This window comes from Convolutriloba macropyga, chromosome 12 (assembly GCF_964194025.1).
Source record: "Convolutriloba macropyga chromosome 12, txConMacr16.3, whole genome shotgun sequence".
Taxonomy (NCBI): Eukaryota; Metazoa; Xenacoelomorpha; order Acoela; family Convolutidae; genus Convolutriloba; species Convolutriloba macropyga.
Genome location: NC_134479.1, coordinates 10,317,022 through 10,343,664, shown reverse-complemented (window position 1 = coordinate 10,343,664; position 26,643 = coordinate 10,317,022). Strand labels below are relative to the sequence as shown.

Genomic DNA, 26,643 nt, shown 5'->3' with positions numbered 1-26,643 from the left:
TGCACAAGGAGTATAAAATTTTTACAAACGCTAATACAATCATCTCAATTTTTGCAGATTGCGAAAAAAAGGGAGAATTTCTACTATACGGTTCTGAATAATTTTATGTTGTATGCGCGTCTGTATTTTCGTTGTGATAGTAAGTTTGTGTTTGATGGCGCGCGCGCGCGCGCGCGCGCGCGCGTGTGTGTGTGTGTGTGTGTGTGTGTGTGTGTGTGTGTGTGTGTGTGTGTGTGTGTGTGTGTGTGTGTGTGTGTGTGTGTGTGTGTGTGTGTGTGTGTGTGTGTGTGTGTGTGTGTGTGTGTGTGTGTGTGTGTGTGTGTGTGTGTGTGTGTGTGTGTGTGTGTGTGTGTGTGTGTGTGTGTGTGTGTGTGTGTGTGTGTGTGTGTGTGTGTGTGTGTGTGTGTGTGTGTGTGTGTGTGTGTGTGTGTGTGTGTGTGTGTGTGTGTGTGTGTGTGTGTGTGTGTGTGTGTGTGTGTGTGTGTGTGTGTGTGTGTGTGTGTGTGTTTATGCATGTATATTTGTGTATGCATGCATGTGTATGCGTATGTATTTGTAAATGTGTATGGGTACACGTGTGTATATGTGTGTATGTGTATGCGTGTGTAATGTGTATGCGTGTGTCTGACTGAGAGCCTGATCACAATTATAATTAGAAGCTAGAAAGTACAAAAAAAACAAAATATAAATAAATTAATATAAATACAAATATATAAATGAAAATAAAAATGCAATATAAAAAAATAAATGTAAATAATATAAGTATAAATGAAAATAAATTTGAAATATACAAATAAATTAATATAAAAATATATAAATATAAATGAAAAAATAAATATAAAAGGAAGGTAGAAAACGGGTAGCGCTAGAAGACGTGGTATACGCGAATATTTCGATGAGATATGGAATATAAAGTACACAATGAACGAAGTATAACGACACGGAAGACGTTTTCGAAGGATCAGAATTTGATGACGGATATTAGAAGTTGAAGACGGATTACAAGTTGACGACGGATTACAAGTTGACGACGGATTACAAGTTGACGACGATTTACAAGATGACGACGAATATTAGAAGTGGGCACACAAGTCAAGGCTTACAAGGTGACGTTGTATGAGCAATGATTGTTTTTTGATACGGGAATGGATTCGCACAGGACAAAAGAGAGCTACTCGGGTTAGGGTCCCATAGTTTTACATCAATGGGTTTTCGTAAATCCAAAAATTTAATTGATATATTCAGAATAACAAAAAAACGAGATGATGTTGTAATTACAAAGAACCGAACTATCTGGGGAACACTAGTCAGAACTTTGAAATTGAATTCATAGGAGATCAGACAAAATATTAGAATTCAGAAAGTTACAGAGCAATTTCTAATGAATTTGCTAATTATGGTAATGAAGCTTAGCTTTGTTATTTGATGGACTTTTATAAGTTAAATGAAACAATAATTAGAATTTAATAGAACCCTGACCTGGATTACCTGGATTCAAATTGTGAGGATCAAAATTGTCGAATGTCTTTTTTGCTGTTCAGAGTACATTGTATTGGCCAATAATGGGTTCCGGTGGATTAACAAGGAGGTTCCAGACTGCAGTGACCGATGACGGAACATAATGTTGAACTCCGAGTTCAAATTTGTAGCGGCCAATTATTGAGTAAGTATAGTAAATCAGCACTAAATCATGAGACTTCGTAGGCAAGTGGGTCTTCAGTAAATCAATGACAGAAAAAATACAAAATAATAGCGTCTAAAATTGGTGCGTCTACTCTTGGCGTTTATAATTTTCTGGTGATGATTTAGGAGTGAAGTTCAGAAAGGTCTGGCTTATAAGATGTTGATTTTAACCGGCACTTTCTTAGTATCCAGGAGACAGTGGGCGACAGCTACAGAATGACATGCAATCAACGGGTCAACCGATTACTCAGCATTTTTGCCGTGTTTTTTTTTAGGTAAGTTCTGAACTATAGAGAAATTGCTTCGTTTGTTTGCACGAAAATGAACATGTAACGATTGTATTAACAAAATGACACCTTATGCAATACTACCCAAGTTCGGTAGTATATTAGCCGACGGTGGTTAGGCGCGAACGAAAAATTAGGCGTAATTTTGTGTAAACAAATCGGATTTCTCAATATCACTTGTTTGTTGAACCATTACAATGTCAAATAAGTACAAAATCAGCACAAAGTTATGTGACTTGGTAGACAATCGGTGTTAAGTAAACTCTAAGGACAGAAAAAAACGAATTGAGAGCGTACGAGAATCGAATCGAGAAAGAAGGTCCGAATGAGTATAGCTTGGTTTAATCATGCTAACCATTGTATCTCAACTTTAAAGCTGGTTGAAAATTACAAAAGAGCTCGCAATTCGAGAATTCGAAGTGAAACATGTTACTTATATTACTGTTTATAGTTTCTTGGTGCTGAATTAGGGTTAAGTTCAGTATGGACTGGTTTACACGAAGAGGTTGATGGTCAACTGGCATATAATATTTTTGTTTTCCAGGAGAGAGTGGGTGACATACATAGAGCTATATGCAGTGAACGGGTCAACGAACTTCTCAGCCTTTTCTGTTTCTTTTTCATGTAAGTTCTGAACTACGATAAATTGCTTCACATTTTCAAAGTTTAAACTGCAAAGATTGTATTAACAAAATGACACAATATGCAATGCTTACTAACCAATAAGCCTTTAGTGTTATCTAAAATTTGGTGTTCGGTGTCAACAATATTGGCCGACGGTGTTTAGGCGTTAATGAAGAACAAAATTAGCTGACGCTTAATTTTGATTGGTAAACAGACCAGATTTCTCAAAATATTATAATTGCAAGTAAATATGAAATCAGCACTAAATATAATGTGACTTGGTAGGCAATTGGTCTTAGGACAGAAAAATGAGAAAAATGGACTTTAATGACAAAAATACAAATAGGAGCGTCCGAGAATTAAACAGAGAAAGGCTTTGATCCTAATCACCACTGCAACTCACTTTTTAAGCCGGTTGAGTATTATTAAAAGGGCTCGCGAGTCGAGAAATCGAATTAAAACATATTACCTGCATTATCGTTGCTCATATTTTCGTGGTGCTGATTAAGGAACGATGCACTGGAAGACGTTGCTTATCAACCCGACCCATCACTAAAACACTAAAGGAGAGAGAGAGAGAGAGAGAGAGAGAGAGAGAGAGAAAGTGGTCGCAAAAAGAATGTCATACAACTAACGGGTCAACGGAATATTCGGCAATTTCGGGGCTTTCTTCTCGGGTAAGTTCCGAACCAGCTAACTGAGAATTTGTTTCATGTTTATCTTCACAAAAACCAGCAAATATTCTGCCTAGAAAAATTTTGATTGGTAAAAAATCGAATTGCTAAAACATTTAGCTCCTTCAACCACAACAATTATGTGCGTTTGGGTTGTCTGGGAATTTTTATTTCGGCTGTAGTTATAATTTATTATCGTTTTGTCGGCTAGAGCCACTGACGGCCAAGTTGCAAATTGGCGATCACCATGCTATTATAAAAATATCGTCATATCAAATCTGTTTTTAATGTTCGCCATTTTCGGGGACTCGCTGAGACTTTGCATGTTATGAAATGAATTAGTACTACTTAGAAAAAAGAAAAATAGTCTAGTAGGTTTATTTTAGGATTTCTACTGCAACGAAATCTAATACTTTTGAAGCAAAAATTGTAACAGGAATCAATCTAAAATTTCTACATCGGAGACAATGTTAAATGTCCAAAATAATTGACACACTTTGTTAGGATAAGTGCAATAGAGATTCAATGAGCTTTTTTGGTTACAAAAAAACTAAATAATAAATTGCTGAAATATGTCTCAAAACAACCAAAAAATAACTCAAGAAGGATAGTGGCTGTTTTGAGAAAGATAATATGAAGATGTCAATATACTTTCGCAAAAAATGCAGCTAAATTTCAAAGTTACGTCAAAAACACAATTGTGATAATTGTCCGACAGCGTGATTCGATCAGTGAAAATCCGAACGAACGATGGAGTTTACAAGAAACCAATGGTGAAGCCTGCTTCTGCTTTATTAGATAGAAAAGACTTTTTCGCGATGGGAAACAGGGCTGGCGATATCAAAGACGAGCATTAAAATTTTAAGCTTTAATTTTTATAAAGGAACAAATGAAGCATGCAACGCAAAGCTGAGTCACTATATGTCGACATATTTTGTTTCTAAATTCATTAACACGGAGTACGCTTTTTACGCTTTTTAACTCAGATTATTACGTCAATTCTTCACCGAAATTTTGACGTGTATATGGAATAATCTACATGGTTAACCATCAACTCCTGACGTCAGTTTCGCATGGATAAAGTGACATATTGGAGTGATGTCAACATATTTGAGTTCAAGCAATCAGCGTTTGAGAATTGACATGTACAATAAGAATAGCAGGCTATAAATAGAATTGAAATCCCAACCACGGACGAGCGAAAAAATGAATGTTAATTAAATCGATGAAATTGCCAATTTTTGCAATCTCTTGTTTTTTACTCATTTTGCAACAATTTTCAGCTATTTTATTCCGGTAGGAGTTACAGGAACTGTTACCCTGATATAAAGGATTTATGCGAACCATAACCTCTTTTGTCAAGCAAATACTGTAATTTTTCAGGGAACGCGGACAAGGATCAAACAGCTTACCTTTGGATGAGCAGTGACAATCAAGCGGATATCTACAATGGAGGACAGGGTGCATGTGGGGTCAAAAAAAGTAGAGGCGTAAGAAAGTAGTGGTATAATCATAAAGGATCTAACTGTTCAGGTTTGTTCAAACTGCATCAACACAACCCCTTTTTTGACCACACACATAAAAACCCTAATGCTGTCGAGGTTCTTGTCCCTTTACCGACGACCATCATACCCAATTTTGATTGGACGAGATCTTTCTTTGGCTCACCTCAACTGCAAATACGGTCTCTCCAGGGTCGAGGTAAACAAGTTTCAGCATAATAAGCGGCCAAATACAGATTCCAAACTTCCTTCACAAATGCATTCCTGAGCATATGTTTCATAATTTTTGAGGATTATCAGCATACTTTGCTGCATTCTAAAAGAAGCTGAAAATTGGAGAAAATTCGTAACAACTGTTTTGCTATAACGAAACTTTTCCCGCGGATTTATTCTGAAATTTAAAAAATAGTGGTTCTTAGTGCATATCGTTAGCAAAAAGGATCATAAGATTCACTATTGTGAACAAATATTGAATGGAAAGACAGATTGAACATATTAACACTATAGATCAAATATTTTGAACAGTCTTTGCCTGACAGGATAATAGTTCACGAGTTTATCAGAAGAAAACAGTGAAGCATTTTGGTTTATTTTTAAGCAAGTTGTGGAATTTTTGGAATTAGCAACGTTTAAATTTCAAATATTCAGAACGCTATTGCACAAATATAAATTTTGAGGAAAATCAACGGTTCCCATTCTTTCACAAAACTTTGCTAATTCTCAAACTTCCCAATTTCGTTGAAATGAAACTAAAATGCTTTGTTTTTTTTTCAATAGACTCGTGAAAAATAATTCTCGTGTCAGGCAAAAGAAATGACGTTATCATAGTGTAACTTATATGTTCATTGTTTTTTCCCGCTAAATGTTCACTCTAGTGAAATTCTCACTGATCAAATTTTAAATCAGCACTAAGAACCACGATTTTCAGAGAAACATGCTTAAAAAATTGTCCGATCATCATCCGACTTTTGTTCCCGAAGTGAAACATGTAAATTTGTTGCTGAAAGCGGTGATTTTTTTGTTCGGTGCTTAATTAATGTAAGGCAAATGTTGAAAAGTGGTGATAAAGGGGCACAGGAAGACTGAGGTGAATTGCTGAAAAAAATTTCCTGAGTTGCTTTTTAAACACATTTAAACAAGATCCACGCAATCAGATGATTTCTTGAGAAGTTAGTCGTTGTTTATCTGTTTACCTCGACCCAGGTTATAACCCACTTGTCAGCTGTTTCCAAAACAACTGGATTTGGGCAATTTTTCTGTGAATTGGACGAACACTTTTTGGCGATCAAATGAAGACTCAACTGAGACAAATGTGCTCTATGAGATGTCAGCACAAACAATAGTTGAACTTGCCAGTTATCTTTTTATTAGCATGCAATACAGTGTCAGAAGTAAAAGTGTTTCGTCTTGTGAGTTTTCATGGAAAGATTCGGAGTAGTGATGAGTTCAAGTGTTCTTGTGAAAGTGTTTCTAGGCAGAATTTGAATTCCCATGATTGTTACGTTACCTCACATATTGTGCCCACCACATTTAAGTTTTCACGTGCCACATTTGAAGTAAGTTCACTAATTTTTGAAATCTCTTGACCTGATTACCTGGACAGGAGATTTCGAAGTCAGAAAAATTCCCGTTTTTGTCTTTAACGTCACTCAGTATTTTAATCATGAATGGAAAAAAAAATTTCTTGGAGCAGTAGCGATCAAAGCATCCAGGTAGTTCAGAGTAAAAGTCTTGTAATTCCCATATCCTTAAACATTTCAACTTGACATAGTATATTGTAACGTAATGATCAAAATTGGGAATTAACTTTACCACTCGGTTGTTATTGCTATGAAAAAGTAATCAACACTCGAAACAGTCTCATTGGCCACTAAACTTGAAAGGGTGTCAGGAGAAAATACCCAATTCCAATATACCCAATGTGACAAAATAACACAAAAGACAATATTTTATCCTGAAGTTGAAATTACCAGATTTAGCCAATTTAGCTTAATATTAAAAAAGTGCATTTGGCCATGCCTCAGCGGCTCGCGGGTCCTGATATGAAACTATCACAACCGAACATGATATTAAATTATCCGCTTTAATATGAGATCCAGACTTTCATGCGTTCATGTCCAGACTTTCATGCGTTCATGTCCAGACTTTCATGCGTTCATGTTCAGACTTTCGTACGTTCATGTCCAGACTTTCGTGCGTTCATGTCCAGACTTTCGCGCGTTCACCTGACTTTCGTGCGTTCATGTTCAGACTTTCGCGCGTTCATGTTCAGACTTTCGTGCGTTCACCTGACTTTCGTGCGTTCATGTTCAGACTTTTGTGCGTTCATGTTCAGACTTTTGTGCGTTTTGCGATGTTTCCAGACTAATTTTGAACGCACGACTTGGGCATACTTGCTTCCGTCTGGGATCTCAAACTGGGATAGTAAAATTTAGCAATTAAACTCGGATTATTGAACGATTTGGAATAATTTGGGAATAATTAGGGTATAGTTGCATGGGGTATATTGGCACATTGGGTATTTTGTCCTGTAATCGTGACAAAACTATGGAAACCGAGTGGTAAAGTTTTAATCAACTCTCGGAGCAACTAAATCGGTTAATAACTGACGTCATAGTACATCTGACTAGACCACTGCCCTCTTATGTTCTCGCCACTGTTCATGTAACAGTAGTGAGAAAAAAAGTGGCGAAAAAAACAGTGTTTGCTGGTGTGCATTTATCGCTAGCATGTTATATAAACGATCAGTTATAGAACTGTTGTTCTGGCCACGAGAGTTGATTAAAATCCTGCGGGTGGAGACAATAAAGATTGAGAAAAGGAAGAAAACAAGAGACAGAAGATTATTTTCAATGGTGCCGCTGAAAAGCTTATCAATTTCAAGTCAGCATCTGGAATCGCATCTACGTCAGCCAGCCAATATCTCAACAATTGTGCTGCCCGGGTCACGGTACTGTTTTGTGCAACCGACTTCAAAAAAAAAGGATCGGGAAGTATCGACCGGGGAATCCGTGGATACACGAATTCAGCTTTTGATAACAGTGAGCGGATAATTATAAAAGCATATATTTTTTTGTTGATTCAGTTACAGCACATTTTTCTTTTTTTTAAAAAAAAAAACCGAACTATTTTATTGTAATAGTATAATTTTCAGAGCATTTCCTAATTAACGCAATTTTTAATTAACACAATTCAGTGCGTTTCAAACCTGAATTGCGTTTAAATCGAACTTTTTATTCATTGTTTGCAATTTCATTCTGCAGTTTTGAAGATGATGAAACATAGCTTTATGTGCTGCATATAGGATAAAACAATGACCGAATCGTGCTCAATTTATGCGCTGATTGTGTATATGTGTCTGTTTCGAAGTTGCTAAATCTATGAGTTGTGCTAAAAACTGGATTTTGCTTGAAATATTGCATTGTGAAAAATGCAATACTGGTTCCTCAAAAGCATAGTTTTCCTACAAATTATCCGTTCATTACCGATAGCTTTTTACTTAGCGTCAGCTGATCACAATCTACATGGATTGGTGCCTGCGTCGAGGTGTCACCGCTATTCAACGCAACATTATTGAAGATGAGCGGGGAATGGAGTGAAATTACAAATCACCACTGAATTACGCTTTGAAAAAAAGTGTCCAAATTATGTGAGATAAGCGGTAATTTAAACCTAGTGCTCAGCTACTTTAGCTAATGAAACTGCTTCAGCGGTTGCCAGCAGATTTTTAAAAATGCAGTAGTTCTTGGTGCAGTTTGTTAAAAAAATCATTTTACTAACATATTTTGACTGGAAAACATATAGAACATATCAGTAACACTATTTTTGATATAAAATCTATATTTTTTTGAATACTTCTGCCTGACGCGAGAGTAGTTTGACTTGATTGGGCAAAAAAAGCATTTCAGTATAATTTTAGGAGCATTGCAGAATTTATAATTAGCATACTTTGAAGTTCGATAAAGTTTTTTTGTGAAGAGCGATAAGGAAGCGTTGAATTTCATCGCTTAAACTAGTCAAAACATAAAATTTGACGCTTTCATTGCTTTCAAAAATTTAAATTTGCCAAAAATGCAAAATTTGAAAACAAGCCAAAATGCTTGTTAGTTTGTTCCAATAGACTCGCAAAAACAATTCTCGTGTCGTGCAAAAAATGTCATAAGTCAATAGTGGAACTGATAAATTTTTGCCAGTCAATATATCCACTGTAAGAAATTTCTTACTGATTCAAATATCAATCAGCACAAAGAACCTCAATGATTTTTAAAAATCAGCCGACAACCGCTAAAAATTCTTTAGCGGAAGTATTAACTGATGTAGAATCAATATACGAGATATACAGAGGGCGCTGACCTCTTGTTTGCTCGGTGCTTAATAAGTATAAGGTAAATGTTGAAAATCAGATGGAGATGAAAATTTTCTTGATAATTGTATACAGCATTTGCAAATGTGCTTTAACCACATTCGAAACTCTCATTTCATTACTTCCATACAAATATAGGATTTGTTAAGAAGTTAGTCGTTGTTAATCGCTTACCTCGATCCAGGTTTTAACCTACTTGCCAGTTGTTTGCAACTTATCTAGATTTGGGCAAATATGCTGAGAATTGGACGAACACTTTTTGGAGATCAAATCTTTACTTGTTCAATATTGAGACAAATTGGCTGGAAGAGATGTCATATGAACAATAGTTAAAGACGCCAGTACTAATTATCAGTTTGCAATACAGTGTCGAAGTAAAGTGTTTCGTCCTGTCAGTTTTCACTGTAGCGTTGAGCTGAGCTATTCTTGTGATAGTTTGTTATGCAGAACTTCAAAAGGGTCTTGGACTCCCATGATTATTACGTTACTTCACAAGGTTTGAGTTTGACTTGCCACATACGTTTTTAGAAATACGTTTGTCCTTTTTATTTAAATGGGAGATTAGTTCCGGTTTTTATCTTGCTATCATTCAGTAATTATCATACAAAAACAATTTTTACTTCAAAGCATTCAAGAAGTAGTAAAGAATCTTAATTCCCATATCCTCCAATATGACAACTTTACATAGTATATTGTAACGTAATGATCAAAATTGGGAATTAACTTTACCACACGGTTGTTATTACTATGAAAAAGCAATAGATATTGCGATAGTCTAGTTGATCAAAAAAATTGAAAAGGCTATAAAAACCGAGTGGTAAAGTTTTAATCAACTCTCGATGACATTAAATCAGTCTATAAGTGACGTCACAGTACATGTGACTACAATACTGTCCTCTTAAGTTCTCATCACTGTTCATGTAACAATGGTGCGAAAACAGCGGAGGAGAAAATCAGCGTTTGCTGGTAAGCATTAATCGCTACCATGTTATATTAACGATCCATTATATAGTCTGTCCCATAAAGTTGGAATAAGCGAACGTTCGAATAACACCAAAAACTTGCAATTGAGCATCAATGTGCTCCTTTGAATGTCAACGTTTTCTCCATCAAGCTACATCATCAATTTTTTCTGTATAAATTTGTACTTTGACCCTTTGGACTGCAATCTGTGGCTTTTGAAACGTTCGCTTATTTCAACATTATGGGACACGCTATAGAACTGTAGTTGTGGCTACGGGAGTTGATTAAGTCCAGCTGCGGGTGTGGAGACGTTTGAAAAAAGGCAGAAAACAATAGACCGGAGTTTATAGTCAATGGTGACAGTGGAAAGCGTATCAATTTCAATTCAGCATCTGGAGTCACTGCTACGTCATCATGCCAATATATCAACGCTGGAGCTGCTGTTGTACTAGTATGCATGGCCAGGCGTAAAAAATTTAGCTTATACTGTTTCCTCATTAACATAGTATTCCCAGAAATTATCCGCTCATTGCCCGTCACTCGTCGTTCGGGGCTTTATCCTTTGTGTCAGCTGGTCACAATCTATCAGGATTGGAGCAAAATTGATGATTTAGACACTTGGCATATCGACATTTCAACATTAGACATCTGTACATTCCAAAACATCTAATGTGGGTATTGCTTTTAATCGGATTCTGATTTGCCGAATACATTTGATCTGATCAGACATCTTTGTGGTTTGTAGAGAGAGACGAACAGTTTGCAGTCCAAAAGACGCACGACCCAACATCTTTTGACTGACCCGCGAGCGCCTAAAGCTAACTCAGATGAGAACTACTGGAACTTGAAAGCAATTTTAGTTGTATTTGAGTTTTATCATTGGACTGAAATTCAAGTGCATCGATTCAAATTATAATTCTTTCTCACTCGAAGCTCTTGCGTTATCTCCGATAGAAAAACTATATTCAGTAGAGGAATTTCAATTCGCCTCTAAAAGACAACAAATAAGACAAAGTCTATATTAATATAGCAGTATGTATAGAGCAACGTATTAGTATTGGCGATAGCAACAAGTGCTTTTTTAGACAGCAATTTTTGATTCTCATTTGTCCGGTATTTTGTCTGATAACGAATCAGTTCAATGGCAGTCAGCATTTTGTACCGATGAATCCAAAAACCCGAAAAATATAGAACCGAATCTTATCTTGATTGATAGGTTTTATAATAAAGCTAGGAAAAAGTTCGTTTAAGTAAATTAGACGCAATTCTATACGGTTTTTAAATAACTGAATCTGATTGGATAATATTTTCACGCTTTAATTTACTTTGTAACATCCTCCTGCCCATAAGAAAATGTTGGCAGAATTGGTACTAATTTTACAAGCGGGCGGACGAGCGACCTGAATGACGTGCGCAAGACGGCGGAGCGTGCGACGCCATCGGAACCGTAACGGGAGTTCAGTGATCCGAGCAGTAGGGTAGTAACCCCTAGGACTGGTCTCAACTACCCAAACCAAGTCACCAGTCTTTAGGTGTTGCTCGGCAGGCATTTGCAAATTAGAACGTCGATTCAGTGTCGGGACGTACTCTTTGATCCAGCGAGACCAAATAGCGTCAGCGTAAGGCTGTGCGCGGGCTTAACACCTAGGGCGATCGAACTCGTCAATGTCAATGACTATCGGAATCGCGTTTGCTTGGTTACCAAGTGGAAAATGATTTTGTATTAATGCGGTTAGGTCTGACCGGTTGGCGCTTATGGGCGTTAACGGGCGTGCTTTAAGTGCGTATTCGACGAGACAAAAAGTGCTGTTCAAAACTTGTCCGTGAGGTAACGAGTAGCGAGGATGGTGTAAAGTATTCGCTTAAAACTACGTACTGGCCTCTCCCAGATGCCACCTTGGTGTGGCGCGCGGGGCAGGTTGAACCTCCACTTAATGCCATTATTGGCGGCAAGTTCCGCTACAATTTTGACAATATTCCACTTTTCGATATTCTCGCGTAGTTCTTTTGCCGCGCAAACGAAGTTGGTACCATTGTCTGACCAAAAAATTGCAGGTGTACCCCGACAGGAGAAAAACCGCTCTACTCACTCACGAACTGGCGTCCATCGACGGAACAATTTCTACATGAATGGCACGGGTTTTAAGGCATGCGAAGAAGAAACCCCACCTCTTCTAGGTAGTTCTACGCACAGTACGTAAAAGTAGTCGACCCCGGTATTCGCGAAAACAGGAGACTGGTATGCAAGTTTTTCTACTGGTAGGCACGTGACGCAGTTGGTTTTAATCGAACGCGGTGAGGATTGCAACTTAGGGACGGTATAACGTTCCTGTGCTTTAGCTCGCAGATAATCAACGCCTCGCAGATAATCAACGCCTTGATGTTTTTAACGTGGGTATGCCGCAGAAACAATTTCACGAAGATAAGGAGTGCGTCAAGAACCATAGGATGTTTTACATCACAATCAACTTCGACCGACCGTTTGATGAGGCCAGCCGAACGGATAAGACCATTTGGTCCGACGAAGGGGGAAAACGGGGCAATACGGCTACTCCGTTTAACGAATTTGTTTTCCAGGAGATCTTTTCTTTCGGAATTTAAAGATATTCCTTGAACGAGATGACACTCGGCTTCGTCAAGCTCAGTGGGATCTATTAAACTAATAACAATTTTACTATAGCATTCATGTGAGAGTAACAGCTGGAGTGTGTATGTTGTGATTCATAGCAACCTTTGGTCGAAGGGGATTAGTCGCGGAGGCGAATGCTTAGTTGACTAAGTTGCGGATGCGGCCAATGGGTTAGTACCAAAATATGTTTCTTTGGTTGCTATACCGAATTTGATATTATTAACTACTTCAGCCCTTGTTTGGAACGGGAATTGTTTGATTCGTAGGAATTTAGTGCCCATCACCCAGCAACTTGATTGCAAAACCTCAGCGGACATGCCACCAGTACCGGCGTCTGCCGGGTTATCACATGAGGCAACATGTTTCTACTCGTCAACGCTGGTGTTTTCTCACAAACACGATTTGCAAAAAATTTTGCTTGCTTGGTTGTAGAGTTAAGCCATTCTAAGACACTATTGCTGTCGGTCGACATGAAAGCCCCGCCCTGTTGACATTCACTGAGAGCTCAACAGATATCCCGTCTCAATCGGGCGGCCGGTAGCACTTAGTACAAACGCAAGCTACGTTTGGGGCACAGTCCAGATTGGAGGACTGCAACGCCACTGAAAACTTCTTGCGAACTATCGCCAAACATATGCAATTCCAGGTATTCGAAGTTCCCCGAAAATTAGCTCCTCGGTACAGTGATTTCGGCAAGCTTGTGTAGTTCACTCCATTCGAGGAATATTTCAACAGTGTCTTTTGGTAGCTCGTCAATCCCAATGCTGCCCGCTGACACGCCAGATGTCCTTTAGTATTCATCGAGCACCAACTGTAAATGGTGCTACTAGACCGATGGGACCAAATACTTTACTGACTATTTGTACTGGAGGCAACTCATTACACAACCAGGTTATCACTGTTGTAATCCCAATTCAACCGAAGCATGTGTGAAGATTCCTTCTTAGTTGACGCAATTGTCTTGCGTTCGGCAGATTGAGGTGAACCATCAGTTTGATCTTCGGTACATTGCTTACAAACGTAGTAAGCTTGAAACCACCTAGATGAAGATGCAACAATTCCTTCGATCTATTGAGGGCCCTCTTAGTGGACTCCACCGGTTCTAGGTAATCGTCCATGTAGAAGTTTTTTACGCACCGTACGATTCCATATTGTACCATGACCTAACTTGACATGCCAGTTCATAATTTTGTTCAATATTGGCTGTGAAACATGTCGTGGAGACTTAACTTGGAATTTCATGGAGTGGGCCCTTCAGAATCCTACTACATATGGGTAAGCGAACAGCGAATGGTGAGCACTTTTCGTCGAGTGAAAAGTACTCTACCGGGCGGATGGCATGATCGTGTCCAGGTATCATCTTAATATCTCCATAGTTGTATCTTAATGTATCTAAGACGGCCGGATGTGGGTATTTTTCTTGCATGGGCTTAAAATCAATGATGTTGGAAACTACGGTTAATGCTTCCCCTCATAGGGACGTACAGTGAATGTTTCGAAGACTTGATCTTTATGAGGTGTTAGAGTCAATTGGACCACTTGTGTCAATAAGTTCTTTTTAGTTTCACCCTTGAGGTCAATCTTACGCGGTACCTTCTAACCGAGTCTAGCTACGAGACTATCGGACAGCAAAGAGTTACTGCATAAGATCGAATAAAACCAACGCTGTTGTACTAGTTCCAGAAGAATAAGTTGCAATTTTGTCACCTGAAGGAGGCCTTTGACATCGGTGACAAACCAAAGTGGTTGTTTAGCTTCCTTGCTGTTGAATGGTAGCTGCTTCACTCATTGGTGTCGTTTGGTTTCGTTAAGTAAATGCTTAGCTGGGAAAATCCATTCAGCTCCGTGAAGCAATGTGTTTTGAGAGCTGTTGAAGTCATTTTTCCTAAACTTTGGCTCGCTGCGTGAGAATCTTTTCCTTTAATACACGACACTACCAAAGCCGATGACGGCCTTTGCATACAATGCAGCTTGGGATAGACGTAGACGAACTTTGTTGTAAATTCTGGTAACTCTTCTGATCCGTATTTGCGGCAAATGCCTTTGATGCAACTTTTTTTGGTTATTGGTTGAATGGCATCCTCAGTCTTGTTAATGTCATCCTCAGTCTTGGTTTTAGTTCTTCGGCCTTTTCGTTTAATCAGTTGTCAAAATCTCCAAAAGTAGCCGTCAAGCTGCATTTTATGCAAAGGCTGCATTGTATCCCCACCTGCATTGTATGCAGAGGCAGTCGTCAACACTCCCACAGCCGATGACTGCCTTTGCATATTATGCAGCTTGGGATAGACGTAGACGAACTTTGTTGTAATTTCTGGTGACTCTTCTGATCCGTATTTGCGGCAAATGCCTTTGCACCTTTTTTGGTTAATGGTATAATGGCATCCTCAGTCTTGGTTTTAGTTTTTCGGCCTTCTCCTTTAACCAGTCGTCAAAATCTCCAGGAGTAGTTTTCACTCAATGCTTTTTGTCAATGAAGAGTGGGCGTTAGCATCTGTACAGCAGTGTTGAGAAGTGCAACACTCTTTAAATCCGAATCGCATGAGAGCGATTTAAAGACCCCAATAAGACTTGAAATGCACCCTTATTAGCTAATGAAGAAATCGCAATTGTGCTTTTTCAATGGTGGAAAGTTGTTGATCTCGTCCAAATTGGCTTTTACGATTGTCTCTGATTGGCCAAATTTACGTATAAGATCCTCAATGCGTCTTTAAACATTGCGCCGCTGTAGGCAAAATAGGCTATATTTGTTTAAGCTTTACCAGTTACGCGCAGGTATTTGACTAAATCAGCTTGAACGTCATCAGAGAATGAGTGTCAAGTGCGCTTTTAAATTGACCACAACATTCGTGCCTCTGTAGTTGATCCCCACTTTATTGGGACAACTTACAATCGATTAGCATGTCATTCTTCTTTCTAGTTATGGAGTAAGCTAATCAGGCTTTGAATGCTGGCGCAGGAGGCGTGGGATGCGGTGGGCCATCCCAGCACAATGGTACCGGAGCGGTATGGCCAAAGGTTGGAGGTAGAACGGGCGTGATGAAAATTGGCGCGATGTTAAAAGGGGTACTAATGGGTTAACGAGGACGCCACAGATTGCTGCGTGGCTGGTGTATGACTGATGGCGGTGGTTAGCATTGCTTGGGGGTAGGGTCAGTTGGATTTTGATGAAAAGGGCTGTCTTATTTGTGGCCTAATTTACGTTTGGGCGGTTCTGAGGAAAACGCCACAATTTTATATCAAAAATACAGTTAAGGGGAGTTTTCGTGCGGTAGGACGTGATACCTGGCGTGCTTGAGGCGAATGGAAAGTGTTTTGCTGTGGATGGTTGGGGACGAGTAAACACGTTGCGCTCCGCTGTAATGAGCTACAAAATGGTGGGAAGCTGAGAATGGAGATGAGGTGTTTCGTGTGAAGTGTTAAATTGGGGTTGATTCTGTTGCTGTGTTAAAAGAGGGTTGGGCAGATGCAACTGACCAGACATACTAGCACTTTTTGTTGTCAAGTGTACAGCAGGCTGATACATGGTTTTATTTTCTTGTGCGTTTGTTTTAAAATCAGGTACAAAACCATATCAGGTACCATAACCGGTGTAAGTGGTCGGGGAGGTTGCTTAGGTGGCTGAATTGGTGGCAGTGCGACATTTTTTACGTCGGCTAACTTTTGGTTCACTGGGTTCATCACACCACTGCCTGAAGGACTGTGCCTGATCGTCCTTTCGATCACTGACAGAGTGCTGGAATTGAGCTTGGAGGTATTCCGGATACAACGCTTCTTGCTGAAGAACAGAAATTGCAACCCCCGGCCGTGTGTACTGAGATAGCACTTCAGGGTGATTCAATTTAACGGGAAAAGTGCAGTATTTTGAACGGGGGATGGTCAGCGGTTGATGAACCAGGACGAGAAAGGTTTAACTCACTTGCAGCAGTCAATGAATTACCGGGTAGAAACGATTTTAATCTTGTACAAATTTGACTTCTATCTGATCCCCTTTCTTGAAGTAAATAGTTCACTTGAGTGGTGACTAATCAGAGACCGGTTATCCATTAATTCCACCTCATCTGGGTTCTCGGTTTTACTCGCCAAATCTTTCTGCACCAGTCATTTTTCTGCACCAGTTTACCGAGAACATCCATCAACTTAGAAACCAAGTGTTCATTTTCATTTTTAACCCTCATGTTTTGACGATCTATGTCATCTGTGATGTCCTTATGGTTGTTTCGTATCTCGAATTAGATCTAACATTATGGAGTTTTTTCAAATTCTTTTGATGTTCGGCCATGATCATGAAATGGTTTATTTTTCAATGCAGAGTAAAATCCAAACACAAAGGGTTATACCGAACTCAAATGACAACGGCGTGATAAACAAGACGCTGAAGAGCAGGAAAAAAGTTACTCGGCGCAAAAAAAGTAACAATGTTGAGAGAGCGTCTAACGTGCTTTTATGCAATGTGAGGCTGTACAAGAGGACAGGCGACCGGCGAAGGAGGGCAGGTTGGACGGAGAATGAGAAGAAACAAAGCTGATCGGGTGTGAAGGACGGGCAAACGGTGCGCAAAGAAACAGGAAACGGAGCGGACCGAGCAAAAATGCGTGTAAGAAACGGGCAACGCCACGGACGGGAGGGAAACGCTGAGCGAAAGAAGAACGACGAAACGAGAAACGAAACGAACGGAACGGAAATATCGGGCGACTGGCGCAAGACGCGAAGACAAAACGGACGGACTAAACTGAAACGTCGAGCGAGTAGCCCACAACGAAAAGGAAAGACGGGAAAGAACGGGAGGGAAACGAGCAAGCTACGAGGGGGGGGGGGGGTTGGGGAAGTAATATGATAGCAGACCACAACAACAAAACCAACCGAATAAAATAGCCGTTACTCCAGAACAAACTCAAGTCACACCCTAGGAAGGAGAGAGGCTACTGCAACACAAGCTAGAACAATTCATTATGAGGCTTAGTATACCAATAACAAACTAATTTACGGCAGTGCAGTAGTAAACTAAAACGATGAAAGTAACAAGAAATTTACTAGCCGAATAAATATCTCCAGAATAAATTTAAGTCACACCCCAGCAATATCAAAGCCTACCGATCAACACACGAACAATATTAAACAAACTACAGCAAACGTTAAATAATCTGCAAATCGTAGACTATCATGCAGATACACGAAGAAACAGCAGCAAACAATATACTACAAAAAGAGAGCCAGTAAATGAGAGATGTTGAAAAACCAGGAGATAATCCAACCGTAACTCAGTCAACTAAGTCATACTCCAGCGAGCTACAAGACCAAAACAAAAAACAAGCATACTAGCAAAATCAAAATCCTGCAACAAAAACAGGCAAACTTCATCACATATGAGAACTTACTGCAGCGAAAGGTTAAATGAAACGGAGAAATACGACGATGAACGCGAAAAAATGGAAAGGTCTGATAAAAAACTGAAAATCGAAATTTCGGGAGAGCGACGTTTTTGAAAAACGAAACACGGAAAATTGAAGAGATTAAGGACAAAATACGCGGACGAAACGGTTACTAAGAGGACGATGATAAAAATTATGGTAATTGGATACTGTTTTTCTGTAGGGCGGAGGTTGTGACTTTTTTTACATTTGTGTTGAGTTTCAACTGACGAACCTTCTTTGGTAAAGTTCATATTTGACAAAGTTTTACTTCTGTCCAAATTGTTCTATTTTTGGTCAATTTTTTGCAAACTCTCGAATACGGAAAGGTAATCCAGTAAACTGGACGTTTGTATGAAAGAAGGTACGGTTTATTGATATTCGATACTGATTTTCTAAGTTCTCTGAATTGCATCTAATTTGTTATACAAACCGACTTGATCAATGTTTTCAAATTTTCGCTAATTCGACCAAAAATTATCCAAATCTGTTTTTTCGTCCAAAAAATTTTGTTTGTGGGGGGTTGTTGATGACCGATTGCTATACTAACCAAATACAACTTATTTGAAAAATTTGACCTGTTGAAGGGCATGGTTTTTTTTGCTGTCTAATTTTATCGATTTTAATTCACTGAAAAAAAAACTAACAATACGTTTCGATTCTGTCTTAGTTTTTAAGGCGTGATATGGGCCAGAACACTTCCTCTTTGCGAATGGCTTGAGTTACTCAGTCTCATCTCCCCAATCAAGTGTTCTCCATACTACCATTGCCTTTTCTCTTTGCGATGTCAGGAACATGCCAAGTGGGTCCCAACATAGCCCCTTGTCTAAGTTGGTGTAGCCTGTTATAAGTTTCGAAGCAACTCTGGTAGTCTCTCCCCATTCAATTTCCATTTTGTTGTCAACACTATATCTGGCCGGGTACCTGTCGACTGGACTCGAAAGAAGATTGAAAACATTGCCCTGGTGGTCTCTGATGACGTGGAGCTCCTTCTCCATAATTGCTAGCCGTGTCCGAAAGTGCCCTCAATTATTTGCGTGCAATGACCAGATCACTGCGTGCTCGTCCTCCGCTGGTGCGAGTAAGTTTATCACAACATTTAGTGTTCGTAAGCTGGAAGCGGCATCAAAAAACCTCCGATAAAACAATAATCAGTAGATCGTTTTCACTTCGTCTCTAAATGACAACACAAGTCAACGTCTATAAAACTTTAGCAGTATGTATAGAGAGCATCAAATTAGTATTGTTGATAGCAACAAGTGGTTTTATAGACGGCAATTTTTGATGCTCCTTTTGCCGGTATTTTGTCTGATAACGAATCAGTTAAATGCCAGTCATCATTTTGTAACGATGAATCCAAAAACCGGAAAAAATGCTTGTCATAATTCCCTTAATTATTATTATTTGGAACAAATCCCTCAGATCTAGGTCTGTGGTCTTTGGACGAAGTGTTGTCTAGCTATGCAATTTCTTCGTTACGGTCTTTCGTTTTTGTGGTCCAAACATTGTAATTTTAAGCGCATTTTTGAAAAAGAGCAGTGGGCATGAACGGATTTGATCACAAAGTGCTACGACTTTGGACCTCAAGTGTTCATAAGTAGATTTAGATATCTGTTCTCAGGATGAGGATAACGGGATTCAGACAATTACAGATGAGCAGCGAGAAATCATCGTCACCGGAGATATCGGAGGCATAAAATAATAGTTGCATAGTAACAAAAGATTGTACGGGTTTGTGCACTGTTTTTGATCTCACTTTTTTGACCTCAAACTTTTTTCCACCTGATACTGATGTGCTGTCAACGCTAGATAAATAGCTGAGAGGTCAGCTTAAGAAAAAGACTGACGTTTGAAGTTGCTACATTTCTGTCTATAATAGATAGTCGGTTAAGGTCCATCCAAGAACTGTGTACATCCAGGTTTGTTTGAGCACGTTCTTTTCATTGGTTAACATCTCAAAAACGAATATGGACTTTCCGGGTGGAGTAAAGCTTGGAAATTCAATTTTGTTTAGCCGCTGAGAAAGGTATTTCGGAAAAGGAAACTTAACCTGATCAACGCCAATTTCGCAAGTTTTTCTATTGTCAGGTTATTTACCTATAAAGCAGCTTCAGATGTTTTTTGTAGGTATTCTAAAAGGTACCAGTTTTTTGGCTTTTCCCCTGAATCAGACAAAAATATACAACATATGTCATAAACAAAGATAGGAGAGCAAAAAGGTAAAGCACTCTGATTGAATTGGTTTCAAGAAAGGAAGGAGGAGCTGAAGGAATAATTTTATCTACAAACGTTTTGGCTGATTAGAGCAAAATTTTTCCCGGAAACCTTGCCTAAAAACCAACGTCTGACAACCTAATAGATATTGGTTGTCTATTCTATTCAAACAGTATGATCCCAGCAATTTAACTCCTTGAACCGATTGAACAGAAATTTTATAATACAGTTTTGGCGGTTAAGAGCAAAAAACAGTAAAATCGCACAACATTTTCAAACCAACTAGGCCAAAAACGACCAATGACTCCTTCAAATTAAACCCCTGGACCGATTGGAATGAAATGTTTCTTAATTCAGTTTTGGCGATTTAGAGCCGGTCAGGCAAAACAACCAACAAAAACGAAAATTTGAAGCTACAATAGGCAACATGCTCAAACAAATAGGCCGGATGATGAAGCAAATAGGCTTCAAACCCAGATAATGAAATAAAATCAACCGCTCGAGGTAAGAACAAAAAATGAACAAAAGCTAAAGAATAAAAAAACAGCTAAAAGGGAAAACAATGTAAAAATTGAAACAAGCGCTAAGGAATTAATTCCCCCAAATCATAAACCATGACAAACGAGCAAGTAGCAAGAAATGCGCTTATTTTTAGAAAAAACAGCGCTAAACCACAACACAAAGAAATTGAAGAACAGTATTCACATTAGTCAAATGAGAAAAACATCAAAAACACGAAAGTTGTGACATAACTTTTACATATACAGAGCATAAAAAACTATCCATTGTTTAGGAAAAAATGAAACAATAAATTAAAATGTTTAAAAACAAGCGACAAAAATCCATAAAGGGGTCTCTTGCCACTCTAGAAACTACAATTGAGAACGCACTTAAATAATTAGGTTACCATAGGAACAAAAAACCTGCAACCCAGGTAATGGAACGAAACAAATGACTCGAGGCAAAAATAAAACAATGATTACGGCAAACTATCATTCAAGAGACAAAAAAATCCGACAAATGAACTCTTTTTAATTTTTAATCACAGCGCTAAACAAGAACAACAGAATAAAAAGCAGTATTCACATTAATGGTGGAAAGCTGTTGATCTCGTCCAAATTGGCATTTACGATTGTCTCTGATTGGCCAAATTTACGTTCTAAGGTCCTCATTGCGTCTTTAAACATTGCGCCGCTGTAGGCAAAATAGGCTATATTTGTTTAAGCTTTACCAGTTACGCGCGGGTATTTGACTAAATCAGCTTGAACGTCATCAGAGAATGAGTGTCAAGTGCGCTTTTAAATTGACCACAACATTCGTGCCTCTGTAGTGGATCCCCACTGTATTGGGACAACTTACAATCGATTAGCATGTCATTCTTCTTTCTAGTTATGGCGTCAGCTAATCAGGCTTTGAATGCTGGCGCAGGAGGCGTGGGATGCGGTGGGCCATCCCAGCACAATGGTACCGGAGCGGTATGGCCAAAGGTTGGAGGTAGAACGGGCGTGATGAAAATTGGCGCGATGTTAAAAGGGGTACTAATGGGTTAACGAGGATGCCACAGATTGCTGCGTGGCTGGTGTATGACTGATGGCGGGGGTTAGCATTGCTTGGGGGTAGGGTCAGTTGGATTTTGATGAAAAGGGCTGTCTTATTTGTGGCCTAATTTACGTTTGGGCGGTTCTGAGGAAAACGCCACAATTTTTTTATCAAAAATACAGTTAAGGGGAGTTTTCGTGCGGTAGGACACGATACCTGGCGTGCTTGAGGCGAATGGAAAGTGTTTTGCTGTGGATTGTTGGGGTCGAGTAAACACGTTGCGCTCCGCTGTAATGAGCTACAAAATGGTGGGAAGCTGAGAATGGCGATGAGGTGTTTCGTGTGAAGTGTTAAATTGGGGTTGATTCTGTTGCTGTGTTAAAAGAGGGTTGGGCAGATGCAACTGACCAGACATACTAGCACTTTTTGTTGTCAAGTGTACAGCAGGCTGATACATGGTTTTATTTTCTTGTGCGTTTGTTTTAAAATCAGGTACAAATTCATATCAGGTAACATAACAGGTGTAAGTGGTCGGGGAGGTTGCTTAGGTGGCTGAATTGGTGACAGTGCGACATTTTTTACGTCGGCTAACTTTTGGTTCACTGGGTTCATCACACCGCTGCCTGAAGGACTGTGCCTGATCGTCCTTTCGATCACTGAGAGAGTGCTGGAATTGAGCTTGGAGGTATTCCGGATACAACGCTTCTTGCTGAAGAACAGAAATTGCAACCCCCGGCCGTGTGTACTGAGATAGCACTTCAGGGTGATTCAATTTAACGGGAAAAGTGCAGTATTTTGAACGGGAGATGGTCAGCGGTTGATGAACCAGGACGAGAAAGGTTTAACTCACTTGCAGCAGTCAATGAATTACCGGGTAGAAACGATTCTAATCTTGTACAAATTTGACTTCTATCTGATCCCCTTTCTTGAAGTAAATAGTTCACTTGAGTGGTGACTAATCAGAGACCGGTTATCCATTAATTCCACCTCATCTAATTTGGCTGCGGCAACATGCTGGCGATGGTCTTCCTCCAATTCTTGAAGTGCCATCTTTCTCCATTTTTGTTTCAAGCTCTTTTTCCAGATGTTTTTGCTTAGCAGGGTGCATGACAGCTTTTTCTTGTTGCTCAGCCTCTTTGCGTTTTGGTACTGCCATGAGAAAGTTATGTTTACGCTGGCTAGAAATTGTTGACGTAGTTAGGTGCGAACTTCCTTTAGCCTGGCCTTGAAGATTAACACCCTCGCATACGTTTTTGTGGTCAGCAACTGAGTCAATATAGCTTCTAACCGAGAGCAAGAAGTTATCATTGTTCTTAGTTACATCATCCAATCATTGCGAAAGGAAAAAGAAAATTGAATCTGGGTTCTCGGTTTTACTCGCCAAGTCACAGATCTTTCTGCACCTGTCATTTTTCTGCACCAGTTTACTGAGAACATCCATCAACTTAGAAACCAAGTGTTCAGTTTCATTTTTAACCCCCATGTTTTGACGATCTATGTCATCTGTGATGTCCTTATGGTTGTTTCGTATCTCGAATTAGATCTAACATTATGGAGTTTTTTCAAATTCTTTTGATGTTCGGCCCTGATCATGAAATAGTTTGGCTTTTACTCTGCATTGAAAAATAAACTATTTCATGATCAGGGCCGAACATCAAAAGAATTTGAAAAAACTCCATAATGTTAGATCTAATTCGAGATACGAAACAACCATAAGGACATCACAGGGTTATACCGAACTCAAATGACAACGGCGTGATAAACAAGACGCCGAAGAGCAGGAAAGAAGTTACTCGGCGCAAAAAAATTAACAAAGTTGAGAGAGCGTCTAACGTGCTTTTATGCAACGTGAGGCTATACAAGAGGACAGGCGACCGGCGAAGGAGGGCAGGTTGGACGGAGAATGGGAAGAAACGAAGCTGATCGGGTGTGAAGGACGGGCAAACGGCGCGCAAAGAAACAGGAAAAGGATCGGACCGAGCAAAAATGCGTGTAAGAAACGGGCAACGCCACGGACGGGAGGAAAAAGCTGAGCAAAAGAAGAACGACGAAACGAGAAACGAACCGAACGGAACGGAAATATCGGGCGACTGGCGCAAGACGCGGCGGCAAAACGGACGGACTAAACTGAAACGTCGAGCGAGTACCTCACAACGAAAAGGAAAGACGGGAAAGAACGGGTGGGAAACGAGCAAGCCACGAGGGGGGAGGTGGGGAAGTAATATGCTAGCAGACCACAACAATAAAATCAACCGAATAAAATAGCCGTAACTCCAGAACAAACTCAAGTCACACCCTAGGAAGGAGAGAGGCTACTGCAACACAAGCTAGAACAATTCATTATGAGGCTTAGTATACCAATAACAAACTAATTTACGGCAGTGCAGTAGTGAACTAAAACGATGAAAGTAACAAGAAATTTACTAGCCGAATAAATATCTCCAGAACAAATTTAAGTGACACCCCAGCAATATCAAAGCCTACCGATCAACACACGAACAATATTAAACAAACTACAGCAAACGTTAAATAATCTGCAAATCGTAGACTATCATGCAGATACACGAACAAACAGCAGCAACCAAAAATGTACTACAAAAGGAGAGCCAGTAAATGAGAGATGTTGAAAAGCCAGGAGATAATCCAACCGTAACTCAGTCAACTAAGTCATACTCCAGAGAGCTACAAGACCAAAACAAAAAACAAGCATACTAGCAAAATCAAAATCCTGCAACAAAAACAGGCAAACATCATCACATATGAGAACTTACTGCAGCGAAAGGTTAAATGAAACGGAGAAATACGACGTTGAACGCGAAAAAAAGGAAAGGTCTGATAGAAAACTGAAAAACGAAATTTTGGGAGAGCGGCGTTTTTGAAAAACGCAACACGGAAAATTGAAGAGATTAAGGACAAAATACGCGGACGAAACGGTTACTAAGAGGAGCGATGATCAAAATTATGGTAATTGGATACTGTTTTTCTGTAGGGCGGAGGTTGTGACTTTTTTTCACATTTGTTTTGAGTTTCAACTGACGAACCTTCTTTTGGTAAAGTTCATATTTGACAAAGTTTTACTTCTGTCCAAATTGTTCTATTTTTGGTCATTTTTTTGCAAACTCTCGAATATGGAAAGGTAATCCATTAAACTGGACGTTTGTATGTATGAAGGTACGGTTTACTGATATTCGATACTGATTTTCTAAGTTCTCTGAATTGCATCTAATTTGTTATACAAACCGACTTGATCAATGTTTTCAAATTTTCGGCAATTCGATCAAAAATTATCCAAATCGGTTTTTTCGTCCAAAAAATTTTGTTTGTGGGGGGTTGTTGATGACCGATTGCTATACTAACCAAATAAAACTTATTTGAAAAATTTGACCTGTTAAAGGGCATGGATTTTTTTGCTGTCTAAATTTATCGATTTTAATTCACTGAAAAAAAACTAACAGTACGTTTCGATTCTGTCTTAGTTTTTAAGGCGTGCTATGGGCCAGAACACTTCCTCTTTGCGAATGGCTTGAGTTAATCAGTCTCATCTCCCCAATCAAGTGTTCTCCATACTACCATTGCCTTTTCTCTTTGCGATGTCAGGAACATGCCAAGTGGGTCCCAACATAGCCCCTTGTCTAAGTTGGTGTAGCCTGTTATACGTTTCGAAGCAACTCTGGTAGTCTCTCCCCATTCAATTTCCATTTTGTTGTCAACACTATATCTGGCCGGGTACCTGTCGACTGGACTCGAAAGAAGATTGAAAACATTGCCCTGGTGGTCTCTGATGACGTGGAGCTCCTTCTCCATAATTGCTAGCCGTGTCCGAAAGTGCCCTCAATTATTTGCGTGCAATGACCAGATCACTGCGTGCTCGTCCTCCGCTGGTGCGAGTAAGTTTATCACAACATTTAGTGTTCGTAAGCTGGAAGCGGCATCAAAAAACCTCCGATAAAACAATAATCAGTAGATCGTTTTCACTTCGTCTCTAAATGACAACACAAGTCAACGTCTATAAAACTTTAGCAGTATGTATAGAGAGCATCAAATTAGTATTGTTGATAGCAACAAGTGGTTTTATAGACGGCAATTTTTGATGCTCCTTTTGCCGGTATTTTGTCTGATAACGAATCAGTTAAATGCCAGTCATCATTTTGTAACGATGAATCCAAAAACCGGAAAAAATGCTTGTCATAATTCCCTTAATTATTATTATTTGGAACAAATCCCTCAGATCTAGGTCTGTGGTCTTTGGACGAAGTGTTGTCTAGCTATGCAATTTCTTCGTTACGGTCTTTCGTTTTTGTGGTCCAAACATTGTAATTTTAAGCGCATTTTTGAAAAAGAGCAGTGGGCATGAACGGATTTGATCACAAAGTGCTACGACTTTGGACCTCAAGTGTTCATAAGTAGATTTAGATATCTGTTCTCAGGATGAGGATAACGGGATTCAGACAATTACAGATGAGCAGCGAGAAATCATCGTCACCGGAGATATCGGAGGCATAAAATAATAGTTGCATAGTAACAAAAGATTGTACGGGTTTGTGCACTGTTTTTGATCTCACTTTTTTGACCTCAAACTTTTTTCCACCTGATACTGATGTGCTGTCAACGCTAGATAAATAGCTGAGAGGTCAGCTTAAGAAAAAGACTGACGTTTGAAGTTGCTACATTTCTGTCTATAATAGATAGTCGGTTAAGGTCCATCCAAGAACTGTGTACATCCAGGTTTGTTTGAGCACGTTCTTTTCATTGGTTAA

General features: G+C 39.3%; 3 long non-coding RNA genes across 4 annotated transcripts; all 3 read left to right on the top strand.

Annotated features, from left to right (window-relative positions):
• Positions 1–487: 487 nt before the first annotated feature.
• On the top strand, positions 488–6,180 carry LOC142350636 (uncharacterized). 2 transcript variants are annotated; one of them, XR_012760890.1, is made up of 8 exons: positions 488–1,179; positions 1,542–1,663; positions 1,869–1,958; positions 2,515–2,594; positions 3,104–3,271; positions 4,652–4,729; positions 4,870–4,969; positions 5,974–6,180. It is a non-coding gene; the product is annotated as an uncharacterized LOC142350636 (long non-coding RNA). The 2 variants fall into 2 exon arrangements; XR_012760889.1 differs by having other exon boundaries at positions 1,810–1,958.
• A 1,372-nt stretch (positions 6,181–7,552) lies between these two features.
• On the top strand, positions 7,553–9,590 carry LOC142350881 (uncharacterized). The gene is made up of 3 exons (XR_012760923.1): positions 7,553–7,811; positions 8,262–8,419; positions 9,318–9,590. It is a non-coding gene; the product is annotated as an uncharacterized LOC142350881 (long non-coding RNA).
• A 785-nt stretch (positions 9,591–10,375) lies between these two features.
• LOC142350790 (uncharacterized) lies at positions 10,376–11,028 on the top strand. Its single transcript, XR_012760912.1, has 2 exons — positions 10,376–10,767; positions 10,842–11,028. It is a non-coding gene; the product is annotated as an uncharacterized LOC142350790 (long non-coding RNA).
• Positions 11,029–26,643: the final 15,615 nt, after the last annotated feature.